Source organism: Geotrypetes seraphini, chromosome 5, assembly GCF_902459505.1.
Source record: "Geotrypetes seraphini chromosome 5, aGeoSer1.1, whole genome shotgun sequence".
NCBI lineage: Eukaryota > Metazoa > Chordata > Amphibia > Gymnophiona > Dermophiidae > Geotrypetes > Geotrypetes seraphini.
The window spans coordinates 57,920,091-57,938,652 of NC_047088.1; the positions used below are offsets into that span (position 1 = coordinate 57,920,091).

Here is an 18,562-nt window from a genome sequence, read left to right on the forward strand (position 1 = left end):
CAATCCCTCATGCCAGACACCCCCCACCCCCCAAAGGTAGCCTACCCGGATATGCCAAGCCTACCCCATCTGGACCCCCCTACCCCCAACCAGACCCCCAAATGATCGCTGGCATGAGAGATGCCCAATCTCTCCTGCTGGACTGCTCACATCCCCCTGCAATGATTGCTGGCAGGAGAGATGCCCAATATCTCTTGCCAGACACCCCCTAAACCCCCAAATGATCTCTGGCAGAATGGATGTCCAGTCCCTCCTGCCAAACACCCCCACCCCCAAAGGAAGCCCACCCAGACCCCCCAAGTCCACCCCACCCAGACCCCCCAAGACCCCTGACCCTCCTAACCTTTTTTATGGCTGGCTGGCCAGGTGTTTCTTGCATGTGGCCAGCCCGCCTTCACTTGAATGGCAGGCCTGCCCCTTCCTGGTGCATCTTGGGATGCACCAGGGAGAGGCTAAGGCCCTTATTGGCCTAGGTGCTTAAGGCCCCTCCCATAGGAGGGTCCCTAAGCACTTGGGCCAATTGGATTCTTAGGCCACTTCCAGCGCATCCCAGAATGCACTGGTAGATGGACCTAAGATTCCAGTTGGCCCAGGTGCCTAAGGCCCCTTCTACAGGAGGGCCTTAAGCACCTGAGCCAATAAGTGAAGATGGGCCTGCCAGCCAGATGCAAGAAGGACCCTTTGTGGGGGTGGGGGAGTATCCAGCAGGAGGGACTAGGCATTCCTTCTGCCGTCAAACTTTTTTTTTTTGGGGGGGTGTCCAGCAGGAGGGACTGAGCATCTCTCCTGCTGGTGATCATTTGGGGGATAAGGGGGTGTCCGGCATCTCTTCTGATGTAGTCTTTGCGGGTGGGGAACAGGTTCCCTAATTCTCTAATCGGTGCTTATGACATACGCCGGTTGGAGAATTATGCTTTTAAGCAAAGAATTGGCTTCTCCTATGCCTAAAAGATCTTGGTTTGGGCCTTGGCAAATTTTTGGTCAGAAGATAGACGTAGTAGCACTTTGGGCAATTAAACACCTGAACGTACAGATAGGCCATTCTAAACAAAAAAAACACCTTTTGGATATTTTTTTTCAAGATTGAACATTTCCCTACTGCCAACTTTGGGTGCCTATCGCCTTAGGCCAAAAATGGACTTAGATGTTGTTTTTTATTATGCCCCTCTATGTATCTTTGATCTTATGTAAACCGCCTAGATGGTATAGAAATTAAAATAATAATAAATTAAATATAAAAAATTAACCAAAACAAAAACACAGAGAATAAGCCATTGAGATCTAGGAGGGGCCAGTATAAAAAAGCCCAGGTACATATCTCACCAAACCCTCTTATATTATACTAGTCATTAAGCCCGTTACATTAACGGGTGCTAGAATACTGTTCACCCTCTATGTTGCCCCTTCCATTAACTGCCCTCTCTCTCTCTGTCCCATATGGCCTCTCTCCATCTCCTCTTTCCTTTTCCCTTGGTCTGGCATACCTTCCTCCTTCCCTCCATGCCCTGCCATCTGTTCTTCCCTCCAAGCCATTCTCTCCCCCTCTGCTCACTTTCCTCCTTCAACTACTTCATCGGGCAACAGCAGCATTCATTATTCATTGCTGTTGCTGGCTTCAGGTATTCCTCTCTGGCAGGTCCTGTGTTCATGAAAACAGGAAGTAGGCAGGACCGGCAAGAGAGGAAGGCCTGAAGCCGCAACAGCAGCGAATTGTAAACGCTGCTGCTGCCTGAAGCACCCGAGGCAAATGCTTCTCACCCCTCCCAGCCCAACCCCCGCTGACTCTGGGACCCTCCCGGCGAGATGACTTAAATAACAAACCTCCCTCCAGCGTTGGCAGCTGCAGCACGTTAAACAGGCTGGTTCGCGGCTTTCTTCTGCCGTTGAGTCTTTGTGTCACGTCATTGATGACATCATTAGTGACGCGGCAGAGGGACTCAACTGCAGGAGAAAGTCGCGAAGCAGCCTGTTTAACATGCTGCGGCTGCCAACGCTGGAGGGAGGTTTGTTATTTAAGTTATCTCGCCGGGAGGGTATGTGCAGAAGCTCTCCCCCTCCAGTACCTGTGCAGCACTTTGTCTGTGTCAATGTCGTCTCTGAGTGGAGTCTGTTTCTCCCGCTTTGTCTAGCCGCCGCATACGCACTCTGGCCATGGACCTACAGATCACGCAGGTCTGAGTGCGCATGCGCGGCTAGTGTTTTATTATATAGGATTATTAGCCCTCCAATATCCACCCCAAACCTGCAGGACCCAAATGTTTACTACCCCAATAGCCCTTATGCCTGCAGGTGTCACCTACATGTAGTAGCAGTAGGATTTGGGTTGATTTTGGAAGGATCAGATATTGCACCTTAAATGTAATAATTAGAATGGGATATGGGTCTGAGTTCCCATCTCTATGGTTGACTACACTAACTACTAGGCTATTCCAGATACCTACTTGCTGCTCTATTAGGACTGGCCATAAAATCTAAAGCTGTCATATAGGCAGGTATTCACTGTTACATTCACATCTTTGTGGGGTTGGAGGGGTTCAGTGACCACTGGTAGAGTGTGGGAGAGTCATGCTAACATTCCTCCAAAGGTATCTATTCAGTTTGGGGACCTTTGTAGCACTTATTCATTCTTAAAACAGGTCTAGCCTCAAACGCCCAAATTATGCCCTGGACAGTTTCTAAAATGTTTGGTTATTGTAGAAAAACATACAAATCAGAAGCTTGTCCAAACTATTCCTCTAACATGCCCCCTTGAGATTTAGACGCACTGCAGAAAATCACCATAGAAGCCCCTTAGATCATGGGTTTCAAAATAGTGAATTAGAAGGGTTTGGCAAGAAAAACGTGTCTGCCTCTTTAAAAAATGAGCCCCATAAACACTTGTAAAATGTGTCTTTATAAAACAGGCGTAAAATAGATACTAACTCAACATTTACACACAGGTGACATATTAAAAAAAATATCATCATGGAGTACATATGTTTATCTTATTTTTCCTATCCAAATTAGAATGCATGCTTTGTTTTCCTTAGAAACATTTCAGTTAATTGTTTCTAATAAACATTTAATTGGCATTTAGCAAGTTAGTTATGGCAAGTTAATTGTAGCGAAATAATCAGCACAATTAACACTCTACTGCTATTTAAATAATCTGCAATAACTTCTAAAATGTCAATTAAATGCTTGTGAGAGTCAATAAATCTGAGCTATTGCAAGTTCATTAAACAGCAATAGACTCTTATTTATTAGTTAGTACTCTATGATTTGTCTTGCACGGTGTAACTTACTAGTACAATATACATTATTAGTTAAAGCCACAAGACCCCACAGAGTGCAATCACTTCTATATTTGTGGGTGGCTCTAACTGGGATCGTTTTTCTCTATTTTTGGAAAGATTAGACTGATTTTGCATTCTGGGGGTTACCATAGAATAGGGTTACCATATGGCTCCAAAAAAAGAAGGATGCTTTCAGTGGAAGTAAATCCCAGATGTCTCAATCTGTCTTCCTTTTTCTGGAGCCATATAGTAACTCTACTCCAGAAAAAGGTTGAAAGTAAATCCCGGATGTGTCAATCCATCCTCCTTTCTCTGGAACCATCTGGTAACCCTACAACTGAAATTGTAATCATATTTTTACAGGATAGTCCATCTTTTTTTTTTCTTTTTTCTGCTCACTAGAATTGTCCATTTAAGTTTCAAGTTTATTTATGGCTTGATATACCGACCATTACATGTATCTGGACGGTTTACAATATTAAAAATTAGAAAAATCTAATAAAATTTAAGATTTAGTTGAAATAAAATAAAAGCGGGGTAAATCTAGAACTAAGAAAGATTAAAACTTATTAGAGATGAAAGGTGCTAGGGGATAGGGAAGTTTTAATTACAATGTGTAAATAAAAATGAAAAGGAGGGGTAGAGGGATAGGATGTTGTTTCTTAAAAGTTGTTTCCCTCCCCCCCTCCCATTATTGATAGGCATCTTTAAAAAGAAATGTTTTAAGATTTGTTTTAAATTTATTTAGGGAATTTTCATTGCGGAGATAAAGTGGCATTGCATTCCAGAGCGAGAGTGCGACTACAGAAAAAATTGAATTTCTAGTATAGTATAGGTCCTTGATTGAGGGTACTGCATTCGGCATGGAATATTTCTACTACTTGAGTTGAGACCAGTTACTTGTGTCCTGGATTGGCCACAGTTAGAAACAGGACATTGGGCTAGATGGACCATTGGTCTGACCCAACATGGCTCTCTTATATTCTTAGTCTCAAAATTGTGCACATTTTTAACCTCTGAATCAATGCACACAAAATCAGTTCTCATGCAGTAAAAAGTTCACAATTGGGAAAAGATTTGAAAATTAATTTCTTCTTTTTTTTTTCCATTAGCACATTCCCAAATGCTTGCCAATATAAAGTATGTGTCATCTCTGCTTCTCAGATGTACTGAACAACAGCTGTTGTGCATTTATTCTCTTCAAGAGGTGAAAAGTTGAGACAACATGCAAATATCTTTCATGTTTTCTGCTCCTGTTTGGAATTCCATCTCTTTAAAAAATCATTGTTCCAATTTGCTCCTTAAATTTTATAACTGACTAAAGCCTACAGTATTAACTACAGTTTTGTGGATTATGTGGGAAGAACTGCTATGTTTGACTGTCTTGATTTTCTATGAGTTACATTTGAAGTTTTCTTTTATTTTTTAATGGTATTATTTATTTTCCAATTTTATCGTGTTTTCTTTTAACATAGGCATTTGCATGTTCACTTCCTTTCCCTTACATACATTCATCCATTCTCCTACAAAAATAATATCACATACAATAGGCAGTGGCTAAACAGACCATAGTTTTATTGGCTAAAAATAACAGCAATACAACTTCCAAACATCATTCCAATTCTCAGTTAGCTTCAATTCAAGATTAGATGGTGTCATTCTAGCCTTGTTTCTTAAAACAACCAACCTGCAGTGTTGCAAGATGATCTCCAGTTACCTCAAACAACTTCACTAGCTACCCATTTCATCCCAAATAAAATTCCAAACATCTTGCACTATACATCACATACTCTACAGAAATTCAGCTGCGTCAATTATTCACCTATTCTCAGCATGATCTGCATCATGCAGAAATCTTAACAGGATACAACTGAATCTCCCCACAACTGAAAATCTCAAGTACAAACGAACATTCCACTCTATGCTCACATTCTTGGGAGTGAAAACCTGGAACAACCTGACCGAAACTATCAGGACAGAACCTAATCATACCGCATTTTGGAAGAAACTAAAGAGCCTCCTGTTTGACACTTTAAGCTCTTCCAGCAACTAAGTTCAATTTACAGTACTTAAGTAATCCTAAAAATTTAATTGACTTCTAACATCTTCTTCCACAATAATGCCTCCTTAAATTTCAAAACTTCTATATGTAGTGTCTAACATCTTTCTGTTCTGATCCAATATATTCTTCATTTCTTGCTGTAAGTCGCCTTGACCCTTTACAGGTACAGTGCAGCACACAAATACCAGATTAGATTAGATCACATATCCATGTGTCAATTGGCATATTACCAATATGTATTCCTAGTGGTTTCACAGCGATTTCACCTGTACATGCCTTGTACACTCATCGGATATCATACAAAATGTTTCTGCTTACATTTAAAATGAGATCTGAACATACACCTGCATTCATCGACCACTTGTTAATACCATATTCCCCATCCAGATCACTTCGCTCATCTGAACAAAATCTTCTCTCGGTCCCCTCGATTTGTCACATCTTCTATGATACTTCTCAGAAAACAGTCTTTTCTGTTACAGCCCCAAACTTATGGAACATCCTTTCCCAGTACTTTAGGAAAGAAGATTACCTGTGCAACTTTAAATTCAATCTTAAGGCTTTTCTATTTAGAGATGCTTTCGCTACTTAATTCCTCCTTTCACATTTTCACATTCTCCCATCCTATTGTAACCCTACTACTTTTTTGTTTTGTTTTGTTTTATTAGGCAACTGTTGTAACAAGTATCTCCTCCCCCACCTCTTGCACCAAGTTTCTGTCCAAAGTCTGTATTTTTTCTACCCCTCGATAACCATGTTTTGCTTTTAAATATGTATGTACACCGCCTAGACTAGTAGACAGATGGTATATCAAAATAAAAATAAAATTGGATAAACTTGAAACTACAGTTCTTCCCATTAATCTGGGAGCTACATGCTGATTTAATTAATATTATAAACCTCCCATCTACAGCCAACATGCTAGATAAAGCAGGACCTGTACCTAGCATGTCTCCAACTCCTTGTAATAGACTCCTGAGTGGCAGGCTGGCCTATATTTTTAGGAGGATCAAGAAACAGAAACCACACTTCACAGTGGCGTAAGAACAAAATACTTTTATTTCTGTACAAATTTGCCTCACACTTAATTCATACTCAGCCAAATGCTGTGTCAACTTCAGATCTCTCATTTCTCCTTGGACTTCTCTCTAACTGAGTCAAGTCTGGGCAGAAATACTCCTCCCTGAGACTCGCCCCTCTGACTCAGCACTGAGCCAAGCAGTGAAGGGCACTCTGGGACGTGTAGTCCTTCTCAAATAAATAATGTCCTCTGCTGCCCAGTAGCATAACAGCAATCCTAGAGAGGGAAAATCCCTCACTCTTCCATACTCCCCATAACCCTGCTAGGTCTAGAAAGCTATGCTACTTTTTTCTCAGACATCCTGAATCATATTAAGGACTATATATTCTGACCTATATTTATTTATTTATTCCATTTTCTATACCATTCTCCCAAGGGAGCTCAGAATGGTTTACATGAATTTATTCAGGTACTTGAGCATTTTTCCCTGTCTGTCCTGGTGTGCTCACAATCTATCTAATGTACCTGGGGCAATAAAGGGATTATGTAACTTGCCCAGGGTCACAAGGAACAGCATAGGTTTGAGCCCACAACCTCAGGGTGCCAAGGCTGTAGCTTTAACCACTGTGCCATACTGTCAGGCTGATACAAACTAGCACAATCTCTAGAAATCAATTCGAGCTATAACAAGCCCCTCTTAAAATAAATATGAATTGAGTCACTTCAGTATTGACTGTCTTACTAATATTACCTATTGTTTAGGTTCCAAAGCATCTCCCTATAAATGCCCAGTAATATCTGAGACCAGATAATCACAGAATCATGAAATTAACAGTGAACAACATCAAATGCATTCCCTTCACATAGAACAGACCACTCCCATCTAATTGAATCAGTATACACTTCTCCCTCCGTATTTGCGGTGGATGCGGGTGGAACTTTGCTGCGAATATGGATAAACCGCAAATAACTTTTGAGATGTTATTCGCAGTTTTGTGTAAACGCCCTCGTTTTTACTATTGAAACCATGAATAACTTTTCAACTGTTATTTGCGCTTTTTTTTAAAAAAAAGCCACTATTATTACTATTTGTGGTGGTGGGAGGGGGAGAAAAGCTTGCAAGGCCGAGGAAAATGATGATGCACCCATTCCCAAGCCCGATTTTCATATATCCTTTCCCCTTAAATGTACAAGGCAACTTGAAAATTAAACCAGAACTATACGGGAAGTTATCTTTCAATGGGTTAGTTAGGTTAACCAATGTGTTAAAAGTAAGCATGAACGATCTTGTTATTACAGAATTCCAAAGTAGGCATACAGCTGTGCAGGAAATAATTTTCTTCTACCAGCTACTCTCAAGATTATCCTACAGGCCATAGCATGAAACCCCTTGTTTCACACGCCTAAAACACTCTGCCGTTTTCACTTCTACCCCTATGTGCCAAAGGTGCCTTTTCCCTACACCTGATTTCTTTTATTATGGGAGGACGCTTCGATCTCTTCCCACTCCCCAAAACAGAATTACTTGGATCAAAAAAGGAAAGGGGAGCAAGGTTTGTTAGTGCAGCAAAAAAACATAACTACCCCCTAACCCCAAGTCTGAAAGGATGAGGGATGATCAGGAAGCAATAAAAGTTCCAGAAGAAATGTTCAAAGATGTGAAATTTTACCTGGTGGGAGACATCGATCCTTAGGTATTGCATGGGCAGGTGGGAGTGGAGGACATGGTTGGGATATTTCTGCTTCCACGTTGCTCTCTGCAGAGAGGGGGGTTCACCGTACTGCTTCCTGAGCCTTTTGCTTGTCATTTTTAGCAGGTCTTAGAATGTGTCGCAGAACGCGCGAGGCAGGTCCTTATGTGCTAAGGGGGGAGGGGATGGCAGGGTCCCACCACTTGCACCTGCTGTCCACATGACTGACCTGGGTGTCTGCCTGTGTTGAAGTTGCTGGGAAGCAGCAATTTTGAGGGTGAAAGATTTTAAGGAACTTTACTCATGATGTAATTTTTGGAGGCGGAGTCAGCACCCGAATAATTGCAAATAAGCAAAACTGCAAGTGCAGAAACCGCGAATACGGAGGAAGTGTAAAGTCAGGTGTCAATGAATACTCTGCCTATCTGTGCTATAGAAATGTTCAATAGTAGTAGTAGTAACAGAGGCAATCGTTGAGACCAGCACATTTATGGAGTCTAGGCAACTGCAGTCAGACTTCCACAGCATCTAATCACAAATACATTCCCCATCTAGATTTGATCACTCTTTTCTGAGCTATAAATGTAAACAAATGATAGCATATAATTTGTTTGAGATCCACCCAGAACCAGCTACTGGATGTACCTTCATATCAGAACGCTAGACTGGAAAAATATTGAGCAATGATTTGTGTGCAACTGGACCTAAACTTTGTAATTCTTTGCCGGCAGATCTGCAGAAAATGCAAACAGCTGCTGATTTTAAGAAGAGCTAAAAAACCTAAGTATTATGGGGAGGAGTGAAGTTACATGCTGGCTGACTGTTTTTGCAATCTTTTTTTTGTAAGAAGACTTGAGGCGGTCCAGAGGAGGGTGACGAAAATGATAGGAGGCTTGCGCCAGAAGACGTATGTGAGGAGAGACTGGAAGCCCTGAACATGTATGCCCTAGAGGAAAGGAGGGACAGGGGAGATATGATTCAGACGTAAAAATACTTGAAGGGTATTAACGTAGAACAAAATCTTTTCCAGAGAAAGGAAAATGGTAAAACCAGAGGACATAATTTGAGGTTGAGGGGTGGTAGATTCAGGGGCAATGTTAGGAAATTCTACTTTACGGAGAGGGTGGTGGATGCCTGGAATGCGCTCCCGAGAGAGGTGGTGGAGAGTAAAACTGTGACTGAGTTCAAAGAAGCGTGGGATGAACACAGAAGATTTAGAATCAGAAAATAATATTAAAGATTGAACTAGGCCAGTTACTGGGCAGACTTGTACGGTCTGTGTCTGTGCATGGCCGTTTGGAGGAGGATGGGCAGGGGAGGGCTTCAATGGCTGGGAGGGTGTAGATGGGCTGGAGTAAGTCTTAACAGAGATTTCGGCAGTTGGAACCCAAGCACAGTACCGGGTAAAGCTTTGGATTCTCGCCCAGAAATAGCTAAGAAGAAAAAAAAAAAAAAAAAAAAAAAAAAATTTTTAAATTGAATCAGGTTGGGCAGACTGGATGGACCATTCGGGTCTTTATCTGCCGTCATCTACTATGTTACTATGTTTGTTGTTGTTTTAGATACTATAACATCTTTATATGGTATGCTATAATTTTTTTTATGAATGTGGCATTGTACTCCACTTAAAAGGTTACGATAATGTGAGATTAAATATTTTAAATAAATAACCCCCCCCCCCATTTAAAAAACCATAGCACAGTTTATAGCGCCAGCTGAGGCGGTAACAACTCCAACGCTCATAGGAATTCTATGAGTGCTGGAGCTGTTGCCATCACATCTGCCGCTAAAAAATATTCCATAGTTTTGTAAAGGGGGGGGGACTGAATAAACATCTAAACCAAAAATTGGGGTTTTGCACAAAAAAACTCTTTAAAGTTTGCTTATTGCTGATGCCTCAACCACTAAATTGCTCATGCAAAAAAAAAAAAAAAAAAAAGTTTTCTTTCTGTAAAAGAAGCAACCCACCGCCAAAATTGCTCTGAGCTGAAACATTGTTAATGGTAACCCATTGGAAAAAAATTAGAACATATTCCACAGATTAAGAACTGTGATTAGAAGGAAACAAGCAGCCAAACAGAGCAGCATAAAGCCACTTACATGCTTAAATTTATAGAATACCGCCATTCATGTAGGTACATGTACACTTATAAATGGCAATAGCATGCACAATAGCTATCCTGAATTTATTTGCTAAAATGGTTTATCGCATAAATATATGGGTGACGTTCACAGTGGAATAGCATAAGCATGTCATAGAATGTCTGACATTTACATTGGCTACTTGCAGAATACTGTAAGTTATACATACAAGTGCCACATTTAAGCATGTATTTTTAAACTTGGCATAGATGTGCATGCTTACATTTAGGAGTGCCAATGACAGTTTACACAAATATTCTATAAGAACATTTATGCATATAACTATTACTGCTACTACTATTATTTATCACTTATATAGTGCTGTACATTTTGACATTTAATATACGGCCCCACTTACAATCTAACTTGGACAGACAGACATGACATATAGGGTTAAGGATGCAGAACCCATGGTGAGAGGAGTTAGGAGTTGAAAGCAGTCTCAAAGAAGTGGGCTTTTAACTGGGCCTTGAACACTGCCAGAGACAGAGCCAGCTGTAGGGATTCAAGCAGCTTGAGTGCTGGAGCTGTTACCATCACGTCCGCCGCCGTAGAAGGGATGAAGTCTGCAGACCTCACAGCATACCCTGAAGAAAGCCACAGCATGATGGCTGAAACGTCAGTTCTACCTACCCAGATGTGGCAAAACCCATCCAACAGCAACAAAAATGACTCCAGCCATGGAAGCCTAAGAGAACATTCACTTAGGGTGCCCCACTACTCTTGCATCCGCTCTGTTCCATCCCCAGCAGCACAATGAAATACTACTATTCATGCACTGAAAGGTAGACAGTGAATTCACATTATATTCTACCCTCCTCAATGTACTCCATTTCCAAGTATTCCAAATGAGAACCAAGCAGCTGCAAACTCACCCTTATTTTTTTTCCTCCAACATGGAATTCCTGTGTTCCTTTCTTTGGCTCTAAGGAGTAACTGATCCTCCTCTATTTAACCATTACTGCTACTTTCTCCCCAAACTCTTTTAAGCTCTTCTCTCTTACTTTCCTTCTATATCCTCGTGAGGATTGAAGTTTTGCCTCCTATAAGGTGGTTCTGCACCAGTCTGATTCTCCCTCTTAAGATCATTTGCCCTCCTGAATGATTTCTATTTTACTAACTGCTTCAGTGTCATGATTATATAATAGATTTCCATGTATAAATCTATCCATGTATGCAAATCTATCTTACACATATCACTTTAAATAGTTTGAATATCTGACTGGTTGGAAACTCTCAAACTAGAGCAAAAGTCAATGGTCCATTGAATCCCACAAGAATTTTACATTGTAAAATAGCACAGAATATGTCATTACACTGAAATTTTGTAAATATTCCCTTAAAGCTAGAGTTGCTAACATGAGCTCTAATTCCATAAATATGCATTAATAACCGATATTGGCTTTTACAAAGCCATGATAGAGGTTTCTATCATGGGCCAGTGAGGGAAATGCTCCGATGCGTGTTAGTGCATTTATTTCACTGGCCCAAGGTAGAAACCTCTATCATGGCTTGAATTAGTAACTCTAGTGGTTAGTGTATATCGTTCACTGTTATAATATGGACATATAATATTTTTTTCAGTAGAGAAACAGCTAAAGAATTAAAAAGGAATGATTGCCAAGCAAATGTTTCTTTCTTTTTAAAAAAAATTATTGAACCTTAATGTTGCAGTTCATTCATAACATTTATTTTAAATAAAACGTATTCACTGTATAACAGATCCTTTCATATCAGCTATTCAAATCCATTTTAATAAGAAATAAAATAAAATATTCAGTTTTATAACTGCTCAGGTTTTAAGACTGAATTATACAAATCAAGTAGCAGAACATTTGTTGTATTATATAGGCACATGTAAAATAAAAAGTTGGCATTTTGGAAGCTGCAACACTGAATCTGCCTCTAAAAATAGATGATAGAATCAATAAAGTACTTTTTAATTTACAGTGAATCATTGGCATGTCAGTACAAAAGTATGTGAAATAAGATATTTTCGGCTGCTTAAGACAAGTCTGTATCAATTTGAGTATGTGCGTGTATTGCGTTTCAGAAATCTTTTTCTGGTAACATCCATGTTAGCTGTTTACTGTTTTTTTGTTAAAAGGGGCCCCTCTTTTCTGTCTTGTTAACCTTTAGACACAATGGCCATTTTTTATGATAAATTACAGATTACTAGTAACAGATTAGTATTTCTATATTTGAGATATTTTGGGAGCCTGGAATGAATGTTGTCCAGTCCTGGTACTGTAATTTGTTTTTCTTTTGTCAGTTTATCAGTAAGCTCCATGAACTCACTACTTTTTTTTCACATACACCTGTATTTGTTGGCTATTGTAGGTCATCCACTTCTCTGTGCTGCTTGGTAAATTCATTTTAAATAGCACACTCTAAAATGCAAGTTACCAAGTCTCTTGGCTAGTTTTTGCCACGGTTTGCCTAACACCCAGGGGGACATTTTGATTTTGATACCAGCTGAGCTTTTGGCATCTTGTTCAAAACCTAGAATGTTTGCACATATTTTCTGAATTGTCAAAATCATATCTTTGTTCTCTACTTTCTTGGGAAGCCCCAACCGGTCCCGACAAAGTATAATTTGCAATGTTCATTATCATTCTTTAGATCCTTGAGCTTTTTTTCATATTCAGTATATTCATTCTCAAACTTACTTATCCATTGCTGCAAGCAACTGATATTGGACTCATCTGTTTCTACCTTAATCCCCTTTTTACAAAACCGCAATAGCAGTTCTTAGTGCATGCTGGTGTGCTGAATGTTCTATGCTGCTCCCGACACTCATAGAGTTCCTATAGCATGCTGGCCTATACTAAAAACCGCTATTATAGTTTTGTAAAAAAAAAAAGAGGGAGGGGGGTGTTAGTGTCAACATCTGCCATTCTATGGACAGTCTCTATGCGATCCATGTGTAAGACCATGCTCATATTCTAAAGATCCCCTTTAATTGTCAGCACTGTCTCATTAAGATCTACAAATTGCTGAGCTCTGCATAGGAAGCTGATTTAAATGGGTCATCTTCCACCAACTCTGCCTGATACTATGCTGCTATATGTTTTGACAATGCTACTCAACAAACTGCTGTGATTCCTATAATAAATTACTTCCTCTGGGAACTTTGTATCTTAATATCAAATCTGTATCTTTATATGTAATTTTCTTCAAACCTCAGAAAGCCGTGTGATAATTTGGCACGCACCGACAGTATCTTCATAGGTTCATGTGCCTTCTTTTATATTATTTTGGCAATGCTTACAATTTTGTCAATCCTCTATAATAAAACACACGCGTGCATATGCACTTAGGAGGCTGTGATCCCTGAGAGCGTGGTGTCTGCTTCCATGGCTGTATTGTATTTGCGGTGTGTGCGGTGGCTTGTGGCGCGTGCACCGGCTTACGCCGGCTTGCAGTGCGTGCAGCAATTTTAGCAGCCACTACCGGGACGCCTCTTCTTCCCCCCAGACCAGCAAACACAGCAGGCGTGGGGTATTTGTTAGGCCGGCCCACTTCGATAATGCGAGGTGGGCTGGCCTAGCAAAAGCCCAAAGGCTGCCTGGGCTAGCAGATGCTGGACAGGGGGAGCAGGGAAAGGAGAAGGGGTACTACTGGACAGGGGGATCAGGTAAGGGGGAGGTTAAAGGAAGGAAGAAGGGCTGCTGCTGGACAGGGGGAGCAGGGAAGGGGTGCTTCTGGACATGGGGGAGGTAAAAGGAAGGGAGAAGGGCTACTGCTGGACAGGGGGAGCATGCAAGGGGTGGTGGAGGACAGCCGAGGAAAGAGAGAGACAGAAAGAAAGACAGACAGACAGCGGCCAAGGAGAAAGAGAAATAGAAAGAAAGAAAGACACACACACATATCTATTCTAGCATCCGTTAATGTAACGGGCTTAAAGACTCGTATTTTATAATTTTATAGTTTTAGAAAAACATTACTGTTATATTGATAGATTTTCACTTATCTTTTCTGTTGCTGCTGTTGTTATTGCAGCCACCCCTTCCAACACGTTTCTAATACTTTCTTCAGGGATGAGGTTCCACTGCATCAGAATCATAATGACAAAACTATCAGAACATTCCCAAGGGTAAAACCAATTTTTATAGCATACTAAGTAAATATCTTACCTAGCTAAATCACATTATAGAATGGAGAGAAAATTGGACAGCTGACAAACTTTTCAAAATGGCCACACCGTCATCCCACAGCAAACAGTAGTGTCTCCCAATGATATTGCTGAATGGATGACAGTGACAGATTGGCGGATGGTGAGGTTTTCATGGGTGTGGTTTCCTGGTTGAGAGTGCGCCTTCAGCCAATGGGATAGTGGGTGAGGTCAGGGTTGAGTGTATGAAATTTGCTGTGGGAGGATGCTGCAGCCATTTTGGAAAAGCTTGCCGGCTGTCCGATTTTCTCTCCATTCTATAAAGATACAAATTTGAAATTAAAATATAAAATTCCCAGAGGAAGTACTTTATTATATGAATCACAGCAGTTTGTCGAGTAGCATTGTCATTGCTGTATGAACAAGGTGTAGCCAATTTGTGTTTGGCTATATTGTATGTTTTGAACACATTGATGCTTTCATGTTGTCTCCGCCTACTCAGTGGTTCTCAAGTCCAGATCCCACATAGGCAAATTCTCTAATGTTCATTTTCTTTTTCATCATCACCACCTCCTCTACAACTATGAGAGGATTCAAACACATGATCATCACACTGCTATCAATACTTTTTTTTTCTCCATCTCAGGAGTAAAAGAAAAATGAAACAAAAGGAGAGTGATAAGTAAAAACAAACAAGGGGATATGGAAATGTGCCAAGATAAGTTATTGCTGCATATGGTAATTCATCTGCAGCCAGTCCTCTATTTCACTGACTTCAAGTCTGAGTTTGGAAAAGTAAATCTGAAGACTTGAACAAATGGGCTTTAAAGCTTCTGGAAGATGCAAGAAAACATCTCTGCAATTCAAATGTCTTATTTTCTATTTGAACTGATCTTCTACTCCTTCTATCTAGACACACCAGCGAATTTAGGAGGCTTTTGCAGTTCAAGAATCTGGAATGTACATTATACAGTCTTCTCCTTCACAACCAAAGACATGTGGAGCTGTAAACATAGCGTTTTTAGCATGCACTGCATTGCCGTGTGTGATAACCCCGCGCGACGTGCTAAGAACTAACACCAGCTCAATGCTGGCGTTAGCGTCTAGCACACGCAGCAATGCAGCACGCGTTAAGCGTGCACTAAAATCACTAGTGCATCTTAGTAAAAGGAGCCTATAGTTTCACCTTTGTCTCTTGCCCAGTTGTCAGATCCTGAATCTCAAAGTAGCCAAATCATTAGGTCAAGAAATCACAGTTAGAAGAGAAAACATGAAACACATATACTTTGAGGTCATACTTGTTCTCACAAATTTTGCAACTCCTTATTCACTGCTATCCTCAAGTCATAGCTTTATATATTGTACTTCAATATGCCCAAAGGGATCCTATTCAGTTATTTACTGAAATATAAAAATATTATGTCTGCTTTATGCTAAAAATTTCACTGTCTGCAATCTCTGGATTAAACACAAATAATCATACACATGTTTGGATTCTTCCATGGAGATGATTCTATGCATTATTCTTTACCTTCTGTCTTCTTTATCCCTATCCTGTCATTGTTGGTGGAAAAGGTTTCAGGCCATCCATTCTTTTAGGAAATTTATTTTTCTTTGCCAGTAAGAGTTGAAAACTAGTGATTTGCAACCTTCCCTTTGATTTATTACAATTATTCACATAAGCTCTTCAGTATATCATTCAAGTTCTTAGTCAACTAAATTGTTCCTCTACTCATGCTTTCAAGTTTCTCCCTGACATTTGAGATTTCATTGATTGCATGTCTCACAACTGTAAAGCTTTCTAAGATACAATTTTAGGAAAATTGCTATATAAAATGTTATTACATTTTGTTTTATTAAAATTACTATATAAAAATTATAGTTCATTTTAGAACAGTATAAAATTAAATTTAGAGTGAAACTTCATTTTTTAATTATTAATGTGACCAAGTTATACTAGCTGCTCCCCTAGAGTTGGAGAAACTCTAGGATATATATATTCTATTCAATTTTCTATACTGTTCTCCCAAGGGAGCTCAGAATGGTTTATATGAATTTATTCAGGTACTCAAGCATTTTTCCTTGTCTGTCCTGGCAGGCTCACAATCTATCTAATATACCTGGGGGGGGGGGATTAAGTAACTTGCCCAGGGTCACAAGGAGTAGTATGGGTTTCAACCCACAGGTTCCTGAGGCTGTAGCTTTAACCACTGCCCCACACTCTCCCCTTGGGCTTAGAACTCTGAGTGGAAGGGAAAGCCTGGTACGGAATGACCTGAGAAAAGGGTATTCAAAACCGAGTTAAACCTGAATGCATGAGGTAAAGCAGATGAAAGGTGGCTTATTATTCTTAGACTCTCTGGAAACCCAATCAATGCACACACAATCAGTTCCCATGCAGTAAAAAGTTATAGCGTGAATTATTTATTTTTTAATTAATGAAAGAATTTTAAACAAAAAGTTCACATTCAGGAAAAGATTTGAAAATGAACTTTTTTTCCATTAGCACATTCCCAAATGCCTGCCAATATAAAGTATGTATCATCTCTGCTTTTCAGGTGTACTGAACAATGTGCTTTGTGGGTTTTTAAAAAATTTTGTAGTTACCATTATATTATCTCTTATAATAAAACCCTAAGCAGCGCATGCACACTCTTATCGGCATGCTTCCATGATCCGTAGGCCCGTGGCCGGCAAGAGTGCAGCATGTGCTGCGCTTACTATGGCCCCACGCGCAGCAGAGAAATTTTACAACGCGGCACTCCCTGCTCTTCTGCAATGGCATTTTCGGCACGGCGGTTTCCCCAGATAGGGGAAGCCGAAGAAGTCAGCTGTTTGCCTGGCGTCTTTCCCTTTGCTGGCAAAGGCACAGACATTGAATAAAAGGTTGCCTCCCCCTGCCGCTCTGAAGATAAATTGGGCCCCACACTCGGGGCAAGAGTGACTGGGGATCACTCTTTCCCAGAAGCTCCTAGACTACCAAGCCATATAAAGGTAGGCTCAGGTAGGGTCTTTAGGTGGTGGAAGGGAAGAGGAGTTGGGATCAGAAGGCCAGCCAGTCTGGGAGGACCCACCCTCTCCCAGCAGAGGGGGTTGGTAACGGTGGAAGAGAGTGATGAGGGGGTGGAGAGTTTTTGTTTTAGTGATTTAAGGTCAGTTTCAGTGCCAAATCTAAAATGGAAACCAAACTTTAAGTGGTCTGTAACACTAAACATGAATTCTATATTGGCAATTAGTCACATAATGGCCATCTCTTATAATAAAACCTTTCCGGCACACCCGAACCCCCGTTCAGCCTCCCATCCGACCCTCCCTTAGTCCCTTGCCGCCGCTCCTCTTCTCTTCCCGCGGTCTTGACAAACGTCCTGATTCCAGCAGAGTCAGGACGTTTGTCGGGACCGTGGGAAGGGAAGGGGGCGGCAAGGGACTAAGGGAGCCGGCCACACCGCAGGAAGGGAGGGTCGGATGGGAGGGAAAGGGGGCTGCTTTGGGGAGGGGTGTGCTGGGAGGCAGACAGCTTTGCTTGGGGGGAGGTAGAAGTCAGAAGGGGGCCACGGAAAGACAGTCAGGGAGGAACTGGAGGGGGAGAGGGAAAGGGGGCTGCTTTGGGGAGGGGTGTGCTGGGAGGCAGACAGCTTTGCTTGGGGGAGGGGAGACAGAAGGGGGCCACAGAGAGACAGTCAGGGAGGAACTGGAGGGGGAGAGGGAAAGGGGGCTGCTTTCTAGCACCCATTAATGTAACGGGCTTTAACACTAGTGTATTAATAAGATTATATTGTGTGTATATGAAAAATGGATGGAAGAAATTGCATTACAATTAGTACTATTATTATGGGGGTGGGGTCAGGGGTGGAGCCTGGGCCGGGATACTCGCTTGATATTTGTTAGATTTAGGGGTTACTTGGCTTGAAGAAGTTGAGAAAACTTAAGTAACCTGATGGATGGGCTAATGAACCTAGAGAATGACACGGGGAAAAAATCTGTCCCCGTCACTGCCCCGTCCCCAGCCCACCGTCCCCTTCACCGCCCTGTCACCGCCATTCCCTTCAACACCCTGTCACCGTTACCACCATCCCCTTCACCGCCCTGTCACCATCATTGCCATCCCATTCACCGCCCTGTCCCCGCAGCATCCATACAAGCCTCAGTACTGCAATATATGAACATAAGAACATAAGCAACGCCTCTGCTGGATCAGACCTGAGGTTCATCATGCACAGCAGCCTGCTCACACAGCGTCCCAACAGGTCCAGGATC

At 41.3% G+C, this 18,562-nt stretch overlaps 1 long non-coding RNA gene across 2 annotated transcripts in view; it reads left to right on the forward strand.

Annotated features, from left to right (window-relative positions):
• LOC117361475 overlaps positions 1–18,562 on the forward strand; it is a 176,017-nt gene that overhangs the window by 103,403 nt on the left and 54,052 nt on the right. The window contains exon 4 of one of the 2 annotated variants that reach the window (XR_004539666.1): positions 4,388–6,126. The exons of the other annotated variant lie outside the window; for it this stretch is intronic. This is a non-coding gene — a long non-coding RNA (uncharacterized LOC117361475). Of the gene's footprint in view, positions 1–4,387; positions 6,127–18,562 lie in introns of those variants that run through there. 2 annotated transcript variants of the gene reach the window in all.